The following is a 19,074-nucleotide window of genomic DNA, read 5'->3' on the forward strand; positions in this document are numbered from 1 at the left end:
ATCATTTTGAAACCTCCAACGGGCAGAAGTCTACAGCCAACCAGAGTTGTTGATGAAATGGAGAAGATTGATGGGACTTAGGTTGACGCATTGCCCCAAGTTGTCTAAGAAAGGAGCACCCAGGGGCCTTAATCGTCAAGCTGCCAGACCCGAACATTTACAGAGAAAGTGCTCAACAATCTCCTTCTCTGAAAGGAGAGCTTCTGCAATGGGGACTTAATGGTAAACCTAGATTTTATACGTATGTACCAATCGTCCAATGACCGGTAAACACAGCTAAGAGTCCGGAAATTTCATGTCGTGGAGTCCCAAACTCGCTGCGTCCTGTGTCTATTAAAAAAAAATAAATAATTGGCGCGTATACTTCTGTTAGGTGCTTTGTGGTGTGCGTGTTGATGTTAAAGGGTTTTCGAAATAGTATACAAGTGTTCTGCGCTTTTCTGAGAAATAAGTTGTGCAATTCACCTTTAAGAACAGTCTGAGGGATACCGTTGGCTGGGTAGGACGCCCTTGAGATCAAGTCAGTCGACCACTTCCTAACAAGCTCATCAGCAATTTAATTTTCGTCTATATTCCTGTGTCCTGGAACGGAAATCAAAGAAACGTTACCCGCACACCCAGTAGGTTTGATTTCCTCCTTACAGGAGTTGACCAGTTTGTGAGTCTGGGATTCCAAAATTTTATTAATGAAATATTTAATACCTTGCCAAGCACCGCGTACCTCGCAAGGTACTTAACTCTATATTTTCACCAGCTAAAAGCTAATAACTCAGACTAAAATCCACTAACTGAATATTTTCACCTACACTTAGAGTTGTATTTAACCTGGCGGAATCTGTTGCATATTTACAGGTGTCCTTAGCAATTTAATTTTCAAGCATAGCTAAAGGAGTGCAAACTATAAGGGCTAAACGTAGAGAGCGGCTAGGATTTAAAACAACAATAGCTGCAACAAAATAATTCCTTATCTCTTGCAGTCGCGTAAAATGCAGCGCCGAAAAGCTGGCAACAAATGCGTGCCCGCGCGGCCCTTCGCTAGACAATAAAAAGCAAAATGAAACAATAAATTGCAGATTTTTCGTGCGCATAGTGGAGGCTAAGGGCATACGATGTGGAAACAATGCGACGAAATGAAAATTTATTTATTTTCTCTTATTAAGAGGTAGCACAGATGGACTGCAGCGAGAGGGAGAGCTATGGTGGCGTGTTGACAATTGTGACAAGCTGCGCGCACTGCAGAGCCCCTTACCGCTTTATTGCGTTTATTGCGGCGAATAGCTAGCTAAATGCAGCAAGTGAGATATTGCACACCATGCAGCCAAAAAGTATGCAACTAACTAGTATGTGTACAGTAGTGGAAGGTACACACCATATTGTGTTGCGCTTTATTTGAAAATAAACACTGCTTTATGTACACGAAGCGAACCAAAGGCTGGGTTCCAAGCAGAAAAGCTGCCTTAGCGTAGTATAGCAAATAGTAAGGCGTTATAAGCTCGCAGTAAAATATGAACAGTCAGTTTTCTCGGCAGCAGAGATGCCTTTGGCTTTAGAGTTATTATATTTCCCTTTATTGTTTGGCTTTGTGAGGACTTAGGAATTATTTTTAGTCAGTGTTTTATCCTATTGCACTTCTTTTAACTTTCGTTACTTTTTTTGTGATGGTATGTACACACTGAGGAAGTTTATTGCCACAAGTAACTAACAAGCACTCGCTTCGCCAAAACAATTTAAAGCAATAAGATGAAAATATTTTGAGAGTGGCTTCTGCAAGTAATGGTCTTTAGAACACTCCAAAACATTTTAGAATAAAGCTGTACATTGTGAAGACGTAATATTTAGCAACCTGAAAGTGCAAACACAATGTGTCACATGTTAGAAATAACAACTATGTAACAGTATTCTAATAGCAGCTGGTAGTCAATAGTCAATGATTAATAGCCTTTGTTCTATAGTCATTTATCACAAGTTACAGATCAGATGTCATTAGTCATTTGTCATTTGTCAGTAGTCACTATTCACCAGTCAATAGTCCGAAATTAATATTTACTATTCTATATTAAATGTCACCAGTCATAAGTCAAAAATTAATAGTCTATTCTATAGTCACAAACTACTTATCAGTCACCAGTCATTGCTCACAAGTCATCATAAAAGCAAATTGAACATTAGATCAGTATTCTGACAGTAGTCACTTGTCAACCATTTACTTATTTTATAGTCAGTGTCACAAGTCATTAGTTATTGCTCACAAGTTACCATAGAAACATATGGCGCATTATTGTATTAGCAAACATGGATTGGTATTCTGACAGCAATCACTTGTAAATAGTCACCAGTCAATAGTCACTATTCATTAGTCGCATTAAGCTATTATCCAATTTAGGCCGGTATTCTGACAGCAAACACTTATCAAAGACGATTAACTAATAGCGACCAATCAATACTCTCTTGCCAGTAATCATTAGTCACTAATCACTAGTCACTAGTTAGAATTCAGCACATCAAATATATCTTCTATTAGAAGTATGTACTGCGTATATTGACTATTGGAACGTCGTATGTGATCGAAAACACTCAAGAAGTAAGTCTTACTGAACTCTTATAAGAACGATGAGAAGTCCGCGTCCAAAGGCAGGATAGCCCAATTCGCCTTTGAAGTTGACTAAAGCTTCGATAGTAAACTCCAGAAATATGAGAAGGCCTCGTTATGATTTCAAAAGTTATTAACTCCAGCTCTAGTTTCAGAAATCGAATTACTTCCTTCCATGAAAGTGCTTTCTGGCAATTTACCCCTGTGTCGCTTAAGAACTCCCTTGCTTTGCATGCTTTTGCAATTCAAAGTAGATCTCTGTCAGCGAAATTTGCATTTGAGGTCACTGATAAGAAATATCGCTGAAGTTCTATTTTTTAAGAAAATATCCATATTTTTTAAGAAACCTAATTTTTCCAAATTAAAAACAAACAATCTGGCAACTCTACTACTATGAAAATTCAGCATCATTTCCTCATTTCCAAACACTTGCTAACTGATGTAAATATAAACAAAGCCAACCGGCAACAACGAGTGTGGCATACAGTAACAACACACACATTAGTGTAGCATACTTTTGGGCGGCTGCACTCTTTGTGTGGGTAAAATAACGAGCCTGCAAATGCTTACAAACATTTTCAGCAGCCAAGCTGAAAGGTCAAATGTTTTTATAATATTTTTAAAGTAAATGCGAAAAGTGGTTAAATGAAAATATGGAAATATGAAAGAACTAACAAAAAAGGCCATATAAATTTTTTGCGCAAACAATAAACACGTTTTCAACATTACTGGGAGGCAAATGAAATGTTCAGTTCTGCGCAAAAGAGGAAAAAAAATGTGAGAAAGAGTAAAAATAAAAAGTTAACGGCGCACATTTTAATTACATACAAAAGAATGGGATAAAAAATTATTTATGGCATACTTTTAGGTGGTGACCAGCCTAACAGCACTGTGGTCAACAGATTTTCGACCAGAAAAATTGCCGCATACTTGTAAATTTTTTATTTTTTCCAACAACTTTTAGGTAATTTTTTATACTCGTTTTTTGAATTTCGTATTTTCTGTTGTTTTGTTTTTGCATTACACTTTTTGTTGTTGCGCTTTTTAATTAAAAAATGCTATTGGTGGCGTGGCGTGTGCAGCTGTTGTTGTTGGGCCATGCAATTGCGATACGTGCGTGTCACCCTTTGGCACATAAATCAGGCGCGCATATAAACACACACACACACATACACATGTACTTGCACACATTGCAATGTAAGCGGCATATTGCCCATATACCACCTGTGCGCGCGCCATTCAACGCTCTGCGCTTGCTCGACGCTATCCCGTTTTGGCCCCGCTAAGCTGTGGAAATTGAAAATTTTAATGAATGCAATTGTTTGCAAGGAATTTTCTAACCCCTTCACCTTCTGCACCGCCGGAGTTGTGGACATTTCTACTAGTATTTCCAACATTTGTCCGCATTCATTTCGCTTATATTCACACTTTCAACTTCGCATTGGCGCACAAAGCTCCGGCGCACGGCGACACAATATATGCCATAATGAATGTCCTTACTTTTTCGGGCGCAAATTATTTAAGGAGTTTATGCAAATTTCTGTGTTGGCTTTTGCTTTGCGGTTGTATTTGTCTATTTGTTACTTTTCTTTTTTTTTTACTTCTAGTTGGCTATGCTTTCTAGAGCATTTTCGTATTAATAATTTAAGCACCAAATAAAAGGTTCAAGCAAACGTATGCTTGAGGTTAGCTGCTAAATTGCTGGTATTTAAAATTTATTGTGCAGATTTTGATGTCCGAAATGCTGCAGGGGAATTGAAATGGAGTTTGGTATGAGCAAAAGGAAAGTTCGCAGCTCAAAGTTTGGCAAAGTTTCGCCGACCAACCAATGTGCAAATAGTATATTAGAAAATATTCACCCACATCCCTTTTTTTCTGCGCAATAATCGCCTTAATTATCATGGACAGAAGGCCGCTCGAATGTGTTAGATGTAGGTTTACGCTCTCAAAACGCTGTGTGGCAGTTAAAGCTATGCAGAAAAACTGCTATTGGTACTTGAAACTACAGATTTTTATAGCAATGCTGCATACGCAAAAGGTCTCTCGAACACTAGAAGTCTTCTGGCAGTGTAACAGAACCTTTAACACGACATGGGGCGATTGTACACTGGTTGTACATCACCCTGATTATACCCATTGGGTTACTATGGTTAACTTCTGAGTAAAACCAGACTTTAGAGAAGTGTGTGCTTGGCTATCACAGATGCTATGAGTACGACATCTGGCAATACTCTTAATGCCATCCTGAAATTGCAACCTCTAGATCGTCAAATCTGGAAGGAAGCAATGAAGGTGGCTTACAGACTTATGTCAAACGGAGTCTGGGGAAACGAAGAAACTACTGACTACTGTCAGATTTATCACCAGTTGTCGATGCGGTGAACACTCTTTCGATGCCAGCGAACAATTAAGTGACTTATGTTGGCTTCAGTAGGAAGTATAACGTTTTGATCCCAGATAGAGATCAATGGTAAAGTCCAGAGAACCATTTAACGGGACTTCAGCTCTCTCTCTACACCAGCGTAACGTATCCAAAACCAGTGATGGAGCGGATCTGGATGGTACTTAGATGAAGATACTAAGTATTCCTAAACTACAGGACAGATGGCTATGTTTATCTTAACGGAAGTCCATGCCATCTTTAATGTCGCTAATTGAGAAGAAGTGGCGGGGTATTAGTATTGGAATTTGTAGTGACAGTCAAGCTGCAGTGAGAGCCTTACTTACCCACGCTGCTCTTCGAAAATGGTTGGCGAATATTAGACAAAACTGAACAGTACTGTGTTCTGAACCTTTCATTAGTTGAATTATGGATTGACGACTTCATGAAGTCTACCTATAGAAGGCGGTGGTCTGAGTTGGGCTCCTGCAGAGTAGCTAAGTGTTTTGTGAAACAACCAAACAAGAAATTAGCGACCTTTTTCCTAAAACTTAGCAGAAACGATCTGAGAGAACTGGCAGGTCAGTAATCTTTCTATTCCGGATCTCTTAAGATTCATCAATGAATACAAAAGATTCGCGGAAGAGTGCCTCCAACCAAACTGCCCGTCTTACCATCCATATATTGTAATATCTATTCTGTCTCTTTATTCATTTTACTGTAATCTATCCGGGCGTAGTACAATGGTCTTCCTGACTGACTGCTTGAACTTGTACAACCCTCCACAAATCTTATCTAATCTAATGCAATGGTTCTAAGTACTTTTACTAACTCTATGAAATTAATGTAAGCGAGCAGATTTATTCAGCTATCAAAAAACCATTAAAAAAAGACAAATATAGCGCGACATTATTCGTCTATAAAGTTTATCATCGAACTGAGTTTTTGCTCAGAAAATTCCAGCGCATTTGCGGGAGTGGTTTTTGACTCGACCAAGCAGAAAAAAGTTGCAGTGAACCATAACAGGTGAATTCTATAGCTGTTGGATGGGACTTCTTTCGTCCTTGGTCAAAAATTCTCAGATAATGGTGACACTACGCGTGCGATGGAAAATTCACGAGTTTGTTTCCCACAAATCGTTTATTTTTTGGCGAATACCCTCACGTAAACATCTCATAACGGCCAAATTATAGTCCTTATATATGCCTCCAGACCTTCTGGTAAATATTCATGTTGTAATTCAAAAACGCGTGGGCATCACTTGTTTTTTTGATTGAAAGTAACGTGATTTTTTTGGGCTTAGTTCATTTGGAGCACTCCACTCATTCGCCTAATATCTGGATTGCGTGTCATACGATACTCATAAACCCAGTAACGATTCGTTTGATGATAACAAAAAAAGTTGATTTTTGTAGCACGGTGTAATACTCCAAAGTAACACTTTTCAGTACTTTCTGAAACTGGCTCTAATGGGAGAATCGGATATTCAGCTTTACTAGAATCGTTAAAGAGCCTTGGTCCAAATTATTGCAAGGCAGAGATGGCAAATTTGTTATCGCTAGCAACTAAGGGGCTAAGTTACACTAAATTTTTCAAAAAAGCGATTTGTTGTTTTTTTGTGTTTTGCTTTAAAGTGTGTTTTCATATCGTAAAAGTGTGGTAGGGCAAACTTTCATGCACGAGAAAGGCAGTACTATAATTCGACGATTAAAAGTGAGATCGTTCCTAGTTAAAAATTTCACCATTGAAGGCAACTGTCGGCCCTATTGGTAGAAATAACTTGACCAACTCATTTTCACAATTCCCTTTGAGGTCAGTTTTGAGCTATGAAGCTAATCCAGGTCTCAACTATAAGGCGCATGCAAAAGAGCTTCAGATCCAAGCTAACGAAACTTCTAACGCATCATTAAAGATGTGTGCGGTCTAGGATTGTTTTTATGGATCCAATGAATTTCTACCACATTCAACAGTCTTTGGAGTTGTTGCTCGATCACCTACTTTTGTCTAGTTAGTTACTGAAAATAGAGACCCAAGTTGAATATTTGAACTAATAGAAGATTCCTACGAGTACGTAAACAATTCGCCTCCAATCCCTGCTATCACAAGGAAAACCTTCTTGACCAAGTGGCTCACAGGAGTTGTTTTTCGAGAGATCTTTTTCCACTGTTGTTCTCATGGGTCAACTATTTTCCAGATACCATATCGCCAGTTGCCATTTCGCTAAATTCCATTATCTTCATTAATCAGTCAACTTCGTTATATTTTATCATATCATCACAGGCATCAATTCGGTTCAAAAGCTTATTTTGCAACAATTCGCGTGGCACCCACACTTCGAGCTTATTTTTGATACCAGACTTTCGCAAATGATTCCTAATGGGTTTCCGGCTACTTCTCTACTCATTTTGTAATAAGACAGACTTTGGAATACGAGCTCAAATGTCGCTTCGACTCGGCCTTTCGCTTCTATTCGACTCGACTTTCATCATTTTAAAAATGATGTTTTTTTTCGATGATTGGTCCACCAGAGCATACTTCAATTTCTATGTTCACAAATCTAGAATAGACCGTTCGTTATTTATTCATTTGCTGTTGCTTTTCTGTTACATTTCATACTGCATTGGGTCCACAAAGAGCATAATTTCCTTTTGCCACCTGCTTTCACTTTTCACCTTGGACAGTTTCGCAAAAGAATTGAAAAAGTATCTGCCTAGAAAACCTGCTCTGATATTAGTTAATGCTGGACAAAAGCAAATGAAGAACTCTACTGTTTCTTCCTGTTTCTCATCCCTACAACTTCTACAATATCCATTTAAGAAAACTATTAGTCTCGAGGAATGCCTGCCAAAAATAGCCAGCCAATGACCAGTTATACAAGCCACGAGCTTCGAGATATCCTCTCTTGAGAGACGTAGTAGTTCCTTTGTCTTATTCTTGTTTATTTGCGGCCTGTGAAAGGTAATAGCTAACATCTTTAAACTTAGTAAAGGATCTTTCAAAGGGTCTTTCTACAGTGGCACCTAGATGTCTGTATTGAATATCATCTTTGAGATTTGTCAAGTAGACAGATGTACATTTTTTTACGATAAAACAATGCGTTCAAATTATTGAAACTTGGAATTGCGTGGAATTTTTGGCTTCTTCGATTCCGTTCAGGCATTTTGGATGATGAAGGAAATGAAGTTGACCGACCTGGAGCTAAAAATTAGACATAAAATACTTTTAAACCACTTGCGCAAAATTATAAAATAACGGATTTGTTTTTACCCCAACTAATATTTGGACCCTTATTGGTTTTCCATTATTTTAGAAAGCAGCGCACTTGTGATTCGTCTCTCATAAATAAAATTGTATTCGTACCTGTGTTCTTTTCATACCGATCCGAATCTCTATTGCACTTGTATTTTATGCAACTTGCCTTTTATGCAACTTTATCAACATTTTGTTGGCATTTTAGGGTTCCAGGATTTCCCTACTTACAGCTTATTATAAAAGCTTAAGAAATACATCAGTTTTGCAATACCTTTCCTCTACTTTTTCTCCCTACTTCATTTTCAGATGCTTGCAGAATTGGGTATTTTGCCAGCTGTTGTATTGCACTTTCAACAATTTTTTTCTGATTCTACCACATTTTTTCAATTTTTTTGCTTTATTTTCTAAATCTTTTTTTATATTTTTTTTTAGTTTTTTCCATCCATTATACGCATGTTGCAAGTTCATTGTAATAGCAAATGAATTGATTTTCTACCCACTCACCTGCATGCACCCTTGCCCTAACAACAACACCAGCTTTATAAAATTCATGTTTTTACTCTCAGTGCTTTTGTTATATTTTCTCGCTTTCCTTCTGCTTTCTTCATGTGCATTTGCTGCATGTGTGGCAATTTAGTACTTGCAACCGAACGTTGCAACGTGTTGTAAGTGAATTAAATAAATTTTCTCCAAAGTTACGCGATGCATTGGGGCGTAGAAGGAACATTTCAGGCTGTGGGGAGATGCGCACGCTAATGCACCTACAAAAGGAAAGCAGAAGAAGACAGAAAAAAGCACAAATGAATTAAAAAAAACGTCGAGCAAAAAGTCAACGTAAAATAGAAATTGAAAAAGCATTACGATTTGCGCTTCACGCAGTGCAAAAACAATTAAAAAAAAAAATTATAAAAAAGGTAGCAAAAAAGTACTACAAATGTCAGCATATAAGTATTCGCTCGAACTACACTGACTGCCAGCTGCCAGCAGCTTCCGCAAACATACCAGTCGTGCCCAAAGACAAATGTACTTATTGACTTCAAATGGGCGCGCATAAATTTTAGACGATTCTAAAAAGGCAAAACAAAAATCTGAAAAAAAACAAAGTAGGAGTAGATTCACTGCATTGCCCACTGCAACACGGATAGGACAGGACAACTAGTGTGGCAGGTGCAACTCGCACACAGCTATTTGCCAGTAAGTTAGTGTGGCAAGTGAAGCGCGTATTTGATAGCGTATAAGGAACGTGATTCTACTACACACTGCCATCTGTACGGCGCACATTTACTCGCTTTCGCTCCCAATTGATATTCTCACCCGCTGCTGTCGCAATTGAAGCATAACTGCTGTTCAGTTGCCTTCAATAGAGAATGAAGAGAAGGAAATGTGCGCGTGTGTATGGGGAAAAGTGTGCGCTGTGGGACATGAGTGATGTTCGAATGCTCCGCTGTCAGTGACAGCTGCGCCAAATGCACCTATTCATGGCGTTGAGTGATGTTGATTTAGTAAAGCGAACGCTGTTGTTGTTCGTTGTAGGAGTTTTCATTGTTGTTGCAACCTAATATACCATAATATTTGTGTGCAGCGTATAACATACAAATAGCAGGAAATCTAATGGATATTAAACTGTTGGGGAAATGTAGAAAGGCATTGGGAATTTTTAGTTCCTTCTGATTCGAAAAAAGTAGTGCAAAGCAAGGTATTTGTAAATTTGGTAAGATCCATAAAACTGTCAACAATAAAAAACAATTGTAGCGATTGGCCTCCCTATCGAGCGTATTTAGTGGTATTCTATACGTTCTCAGTGCCCTTCACCTCGCATGACAAAAAAAATTACAAGTCAAGCGAAAATTGAAATTTCATCCAAATTTTTCAAAATTCTTCCCAAAAAAAAAAAACAAAACAGCCTTAACAAATTTGTAAAACTCCCGAAATTTTTTATAAAAAAAACTAGAATAAAAGCATTAGCAAATTTTTAAAATTCAAAAATTCTTTAATTCTCTTCTCTGGATTTAAACCATATTTTTAAAAATTCTTAAAAAAAATATAATAAAATATAATTAAAAAACCTTAGCAAATTTTTAAAGTACAGTAGATTCTGTTTTTATGCGGTAGATACGTTCCGCAAGAAACAGCATAAAAAAAGCTACATGTTCTATAGTAAAACTATTGATACGTTTCAAAAGTGCTAAGAACCGCATAAATCTGAAATAATGTAATAAAATCGCATAAAAAAAGGGTACTAGTCCCATTTTATAACTATAGATACGTTCCATAGGTCGCATGAATCTGAAATAATTAAATAAAATCGCATAAACAAAAAATTGTATTTTTGAAAATTATATCTTTATTTAAGAAACGTCAGAATCGAAAAATAAATTTACATAGTCAGAAATAGAAGCAGACAATACCCGCATGTTGCGCATTCGTTTAGGATTTGGCGTAAAATCACTTCCGTCACTTGAGGAAATGTACACGTTTGATCTGGATGGTGATGCAGGCGGTTCCATACTTGTGGGGTTAGCATTTTTGATATAATCTGTGATGAGTTTTTGCTTAACTGGTTTAGAATCTTGTTATTATATGTACAATTCCCGATAGGTCGACATGCATTTTTTAATTAAAAAAAACGGCATAAAAACAGAATCTACTGTACACAAAATTCCTTATATTCAGCTGGATGCACTCAAATTCATATTTTTAAAAATTCTTCCAAAAAATTAAAATAAAAAAAACTATAGCAAATTTTTAAAACTCCCGAAATTTTTGTTAAGTGCAAAAAAAAAATTTAATTCCCGACATCCTATATATGTATATCAAACCATATTTTTAAAAATTAAAAAAAAACTTTATCACATGTTTAAAATTCACAAACTTCTCTATATGTAGCTGGATATTTTTTAAAATTCTTAAAAAAAAATAAAATGAAAATAGAAAACCTTAGCAAATTTGTAAAGCTCACAAAATTCTGTATACGCAGCTGGATGCACTCAAATTAATATTTTTAAAAAATCTTCCAAAACCTAAAAATTAAAAAAACTTTATCAAATTTTTAAAACTCCCGAAATTTTTGATAAATGCGAAAAAAAAAAATTTTTTAAATTCCCCCAATTCTATATACCTATGTAGCTGGATTTGCACCATATTTCTTAAAGTTCTTCAAAACAAAAAACACAAAAAATAGTAATATAGAATAAAAAGTTTTAGCAAATTTTTAAAATTCAAAAAATTCTTTAATTCTCTTCTCTGAATTAAAACCATATTTTTTAAAACTCTTCAAAAAAAAAAATACAAATAAAAAACCTCAGGCAATTTGTAAAGCTCACAAAATTCTGTACATGCGGCTGGATGCCCTTATTAATATAATATAATTAATTAATTATAATTAATATTTTTTTTAATTTTTCAAAAAACTAAAAATAAAAAAACTTCAGCAAAATTCCATAAATTTTTCATAAATGTAAGAAATTAAAAAAATGTAAAAAATCGCAAATTTTTAAAATTCCGGAAAATCTTTATATGCAGCTGAATATTTTCTAAAATGCTTAAAAAAAAATGTATAAAAAACCTTAGCAAATTTTTAAAGTACACAAAATTTTTAAAAATCTTCCAAAAATAAAAATAAAAAAAAACTTTAGGAAATTTTTAAAACTTCCGAAATTTTTGATAAATGTAAAAAATGAAAAAAAACAAATTTTTAAGTTCTCCCCATTTTATAATATAAAGCGTTTTTCAATAGGTGCACTTCAACTTTTTTCCGATAGGGAGGGCGAACGACGCAATATTTTTTATTTTTCGCTTGTCATTTGTAAACTTCATTAGTATACATTTCATCATGGAACGCTACACACTTGAGCAACGCGTTAAAGTTATTCAGGCTTATTATGAAAACGGGCGTTCAAATCAAAATGCATATCGCGCACTTCATCTTCAGTGAGGACGCACATTTTCACCTCAGTGGATTCGTCAATAAGCAGAATTTCCGCATTTGGGCGAAAGATAATCCAAGAGAGATTGCCGAAAAACCAATGTACCCACAAAGAGTGACTGTTTGGTGAGGTTTACATGCCGGCGGCGTAATTGGCCCATATTTTTTCGTTGACGAGAAAGAACTGTGAATGGAAATCGATACCGCGAAATGATAAACGATTATTTTTGGCCGCAATTGAATGGTATGGACTTAGACGACATGTGGTTTCAACAGGACGGGGCCACAAGCCACACAGCACACGCTACAATTGATTTGTTGAAGAGTAAGTTCGATGAGCGCATTATTTCCAGAAATGGACCGGTCGAATGGCCGCCGGGCTCGTGTGATTTGACGCCTCTAGACTATTTTCTTTGGGGTTATGTGAAGTCATTGGTCTACAGTAACAAGCCGGCGACGATTTGTGAGCTCAGAGCCAATATTGAACGCGAAATTGCTGGAATTTCGGCCGATTTATGCAAAAGAGTGGTCGAAAATTGGGTTCAACGATTGGACTTCGTAAAAGGTGCACGCGGTGGTCATGCAAAAGAAATCGAATTTCATACTTAAATGTATATGTTCAAACTCGATAATAAAAAAAAAAGTAGTTAAAAAAGTCAAACCGTTTGTGTTTTATTCATAAAAAAAGTTGAACCGCTCTTACTGAAAAACGCTTTAGCTGGACTTACACCATATTTCTTAAAGTTCTTCAAAACAAAGTAGAATAAAAAGCTTAGCAAATTTTTAAAATTCAAAAAAATTTTTAAATTCACTTCTCTGGATTAAAACCATGTTTTTTAAAACTCTTCAAAAAAAAAATACAAATAAAAAACCTTAGCAAATTTTCAAAGCTCACAAAATTCTCTATCTCTATGTCGCTGCATTCACTAGAATCATATTTTATTAAATTTTTCGAAGCAAAAACAAATTAAAATAAAACTCTTATCACATTTTTAAAATTCCCGAAATTCTTTATAAATTTACCTAACTCGATTCATTCATATTCATATATTTATCTCATTTACTTAGCTACCAGCAGATTGTATTAAATAGAGTACGTTTCCAAATAGTCACTTCATCCGTAATAGAATACTTAGCGACGCGCTACTAATAATCTAAATAACCTTTTCCCAGCATATTAAACCAACACCAAGTCAACCGAAAAAGTTTGAATCTATCAAAAACTTCATAAACTTCATGACAATAATATACACAGTATTACCCCACCTAACGGTCACCTCTATTAGATGGACATTTTTTCCTATAACCAATCTTACGCAACAGGACAAATTACCCTCGCTTGAGCCTCTTGACGGTTGACAAAATTGACTGCTGCTGACTCTCCGCCCAAGGTAGATTTAACTATACTTTCTAAATAGCTAGCAATTCCCTCGAGTTTCTGTTTTACCAGCCTTAGTTAGATCCAAGCAAATTCTTTCGAAAAAATAAATAAAAATAAAGACAAGCCAAAACCAGGAAACATTGGTTCTGCTTAGTTTTTTCAACGAAAATCTTTGGCACTTCGCAAGAAACTCCCAAGAGAGATATTTTTACTTTATAGTAGTTCTTTAATTCTTCTTCAAAATGTGTTCTTAATAATAAGCACCACATATACCTTAGCGGCAGACTAATCACCAGTAATCAAACAAATTAACGAAACGAACACAAGACAAGTCTTGTCAAGACCCTATGGTCCGCAGAGGAATGAACAAGGGAAAAAAAACAATACCTTACCGACTCAAAGAGAGCAATCCGCATGACTTACGGACTTTTTTTTATTTGTCTACAGGCTAAGAAAATTCAGAGAAAATTCACCAGGTGAATAAAAAGCTAGAGATATACCATCATCAATTATTTGTTGAGAGAGGATAGTATTGTTTTCTTAACTATAAAATGCATGTCCGATATATATCAGAAAAGCTGCAATGAGAGTTAAAAGCTTGCCATAAGGATCCAAATAGCTCATTCAGGTCCAAATTTGTTTCACTTGATTTCAAAAAAAAGGGGCCTACGTGCATTGATACTCAACAGTTAATACTAAAGTTAACTTCTGCTTGAAAAAATGGGTTAGAAATATTCATTAGCTTGTTAGTATTCATGAGTAGTGGTCAAACCCGAAAAGCGAATGCGGTACTTATACCTCAAGAAAGACTTTTGATACTCATCCGTATTTTATTTCTTGTGTGGGTTCCAATTCAAATTTTTTCGCTCCAAAAGTAATGAATTACTTCAAATTTTATGATTATAGTACATTAATTTTAAAAACGTATAATAATAAAAATAAATACAATTTCTGCCTTCAGAGGTCTATAGGAAAATTTAAGAACCAATTGTTTTGTAAAATATTTTCGGCGTCAACTTACTACTTGAATAAATCTGATACTTTTTAGTAGAAGTTGTGCGAATATTTGCAAAAAGTAAAGTTGGAGATCTTAATTATTAATAAACTAAAAAAAATTCTTACGGACTAATTAATGCATATGAAAATTTCAATGTTCTTAAACAATTTTAAAATTAACTTTTCACTGAAGGCTCGCAGTGTGAGGAAAGTGAGATTGTTAAATTGTTTACCAATATCTTAAATCAGAAACGCTTCAGTGAACCAACGAAGTTTAGAGCCTCCAAGCATTCAAAAAGTTCAAGTTGTGACTTATAGCTATGCCTCACAATGGTTCTACGACAGGTCTACGTTGTTAGTCAGCCGTAATTTGTTCAACGTTTTTTTTTCTGATAGTCTTTTGAATCGTAATCGGTACAGGACTTATATTATTGAGTCTTTAAAAGAAAGTTAATGGAAGTAGTTTCCCTTAATCATGCGCTAGTAAGCATCATATTGGCAGCAACCTTACAAAAAACTATTTACTCCAAATATAATAACTCAAACAGTTAATCTCGCTACTGGTTCTCTCTCTGACCTAGAGTTCTTATGTGACTCCTCAGTTGAAGCACTCACTTTTCGACACATTTAGTACTAATAGGCATGCAGCAGCATAAATACCATACATACATACATTTTAAGCTTATAAGTGAAGCAGTGAAGCTCTTAAACTGTAAATACAGTACTTAATGGTAAAGTGAAAGTGCGAGAAAGTTATAGAAAAGTATCGCTTTTACTTTTGCCGCCAACTACTTTTTATAAGGGGAGGTAACTTTTCATCAGTAGCGGGTGGCACTAACGACAGGCAAACAGAAGTTAAAAATAATGATTATTAGGTGGAAATAGCAGGAGCAGAAGGGTCAATACTTGAACAATAACAACATCAGAAAAAGCAATAAAAGCACATACTTGGATATGCATTAGAAATAGAATAGATGGGGAGGGGTGAAAGAGCACAATTTCAGTTACTGAAAAGCACATATTTCTTTACACAAAAAAAGAAACAGATTAACCATTTATGCAGCTACAAGTCCAGTTCCAGCAGCCATTAAAAAAACAAACTGGCCTTTATTAGTCTGGCAATATTAAAGTAATCAACTGACTATTGCAAACTGCCAAACAATCGATTGCAATCGTTAGGGTGGTTAGGGAGTGAAATGGGATAAGCAGCAAGCTCGCTTACCACCCCAAACAATTTAGAGGGAAAACTCGAACTTTTTATACAAATTTTGCTCTGTGAAAGGCCTCAAAAAAAACAAATATAAGTATAAATTAATAAAAAAATTCATGGATAAACATTTTATCTAAATTCAATCGCATTATAGGCACTTTTACTCGAAAAGAAATTAGTTCTTAATTTTTAGAACTGAGTTTCTATCAAATATTTGTATTTAATTACTGAATTTCCATTAACTATATATATACATATATATATATTGTATACAATTGGCGCGTACACTTCTGTTATGTGTTTGGCCGAGCTCCTCCTCCTATTTGTGGTGTGCGTCTTGATGTTGTTCCACAAATGGAGGGACCTACAGTTTCAAGCCGACTCCGAACGGCAGATATTTTTATGAGGAGCTTTTTCATGGCAGAAATACATTCGGAGGTTTGCCATTGCCTGCCGAAGGGCGACCGCTATTAGAAAAATGTTTTTTTATTAATTTTGCTTTCACCGAGATTCGAACCAACGACCTCTCTGTGAATTCCGAATGGTAATCACGCACCAACCCATTCGGCTACGGCGGCCGCCATTAACTATTTTTATCCAAAAACGAATTTAGTACTGAAATTCTAGCGAATATTTTTATCCCGAAAAAAATTTAGTACTTAATTTTTAGTACTGAATATCTGGCGTATATTTTTCACCGGAAAAAAATTGAGTACTTAAGTTTAAGCACTGCATTTCTACAAAATATTTATATACCAAAAGAAATTTAGCACTAAGTTTTTGGTACTGAATATCGCAAAACTACATTTATCCCAAACGAAATGTATTATTAAAAATTAAGTGCTAAATTTTAAACAAATATTTTGCATTTCACACAACTATTTCATTGAATTTTAATGGCAAAAGTATTTCATTTGAAAATTTGAAGAATATTTTATTCAAATGCAGCGTTGTACCTGCTTAATTTTTAGAACTAAAAAATAATTTATGCACCAAAAATGAATTTTCGTGGTTTTTGATTGTAAAAATATTTTAGTTGTCATTTTAATGCACTTACATTTCGAAGGCAATTCGCCAATTAATTTTTAGTACCGAATTTCCAATAAATATGTTACACACACAAAGAGTATTTTTTTTAGATTTCAATGCCAAAAATATTTTAGTTATAATTTTAGAGCATTTATTAACCCAAAACAAAATGTTGTACTAATTTTTCTGATATTTAAAAAATTGATGTTTAAAAAATAACACTGTGGTACAAAAAAAAAAGTTGCAAAAAAACTTTGGATCGGACATGGTGAGGGTTGTAGCTTATGAAAAACTGAAAAGAATGGTATAGGAGAAATTTCCAATACACCCCCAAAATCTCATTTTATGGCCATAAAACCGTTTTTCAGTAGGTTGATGTGAAGAATAACTCCTAACTTCGCCAATTTCCATCCGATTTCGAATTTGCTTTTTTAGTTCGAAAGAACAAAAACAAGCCTTTTTGACAGTGTGTTAACATTTTTTCTGAAATGACAACTGACGAGACTGTAGTCGGAAGTATTTGGAATTTTTTTATTTTTTCGACTTTGACATAATTTTTACGATATTATCCGATATTGAGGATTTTTTTTAGTACCCTACTGTGTTAGTAAATTTAATTTTGCGTCGAATGAGCTATATTTGACTGTAATTGAATTAAAATTAATAGAGTTGTGTGAGTTTTAAGATTTTTTCTTTTTTTTTTACTACGAGATTTGGTATGCGTTTCGAAGCATGAAAATAATAACAAGTGTCATTATAAACGCATAATATTTATTGGAGTATTGTGCAGTGCAGCACTGTACGGTATGGTGCGGTGCAGTACACAACGGCACTGGTTCCAAACTTAAAAATGCATTGGGAACGGCCCTTTGGAGTTTAGTATGGTACGGTACATTTGTCATTTCTTCATCAGTTTTGAATACTTCTCTGTAAGAAATTCGATCATCATCATTCATCTGAAGTCGTCATCAACTAAATTCCATTGCTTAAATCGAGAAGCGAGCGTTTCAGATTGTCTTCCCGATAGAAGTATGTAAATCACGAGAAAGATCCTGAAAATCTGAATTTGATACAATGTCTCGTTCTGAAAACTTAGAACCAGACGGAAAGTACTCTTCATCATCAGGTTTATTGTTATCAGTTTAATCATCATCAGCAATGAGTTGAACTTCCTTCAGTTCATGACCTGCAGTTGAGTCAATCATATCGTCCAAGACTACGGGGTTCGTAAGAGTTGCAACATCAGCATATTTTATGTGCTTTCGAGTTTTATAATGATGACCGTTTACGTCCGTTTTACAAAAATAACAATCATCTGGTTTATGATAAGGCTGATGATGCCATATCATCGGAGAATATTGAGAAATTTGACTTTTCTGGCAACGTTTTGATTTATATCTTATGAATTTCAATGAAACAAACAATAAAACTTTGACGTTTTAATAAGGTTAACTTATAATATATTAACAAACTTCTTTTGTTAATCAATGTACAGTGTGAACTTTGGTACACTTGGGAGCTTTTTCATATTTCTATTGAAAAAAAAATGTGCTATAATATGTCAGATATTTTCGTAAGTTCTAACCAGTTCTGTTGTATGCAGTACAGTGTACTCTTATGTATACATATACACTCCAATAAATATTACGTATCTATAATAACGCATCAAAACACGTCCTTATTCCCATTTAGCGTAAGCTATACCAACATTCCAAATTAGTAAAAAAAAAAAACAAAAAATCTTAAAACTCGCACAACTCTACTAATTTTAATTCAGTTACAGTCAAATATAACTCATTTGACGCAAAATTAAATTTACTAACACAGTAGGGTACTAAAAAAAATCCTCAATATCGGATAATATCGTAAAAATTATGTCAAAGTCGAAAAAATAGAGAAAAAATAAAAAAAAATCCAAATACTTCCGCCTACAGTCTCGTCAGTTGTCATTTCAGAAAAAATGTTAACACACTGTCAAAAAGGCTTGTTTTTGTTCTTTCGAACTAAAAAAAGCAAATTCGAAATCGGATGGAAATTGGCGAAGTTAGGAGGGATTGTTCATATCAACCTACTGAAAAACGGTTTTATGGCCATAAAATGAGATTTTGGGGGTGTATTGGAAATTTCTCCTATACCATTCTTTTCAGTTTTTCATAAGCTACAACCCTCACCATGTCCGATCCAAAGTTTTTTTGCGACTTTTTTTTTTGTACCACAGTGTAATTTTTATTCCGGAAATTACTTTCTTAGATTTCAACTGAGGTCATCAGTGAAACGGAATTTGTACTAAAAGTTAAAAACAGCGCTTTGT

Source organism: Anastrepha obliqua, chromosome 2 (assembly GCF_027943255.1).
Source record: "Anastrepha obliqua isolate idAnaObli1 chromosome 2, idAnaObli1_1.0, whole genome shotgun sequence".
Classification (NCBI taxonomy): domain Eukaryota; kingdom Metazoa; phylum Arthropoda; class Insecta; order Diptera; family Tephritidae; genus Anastrepha; species Anastrepha obliqua.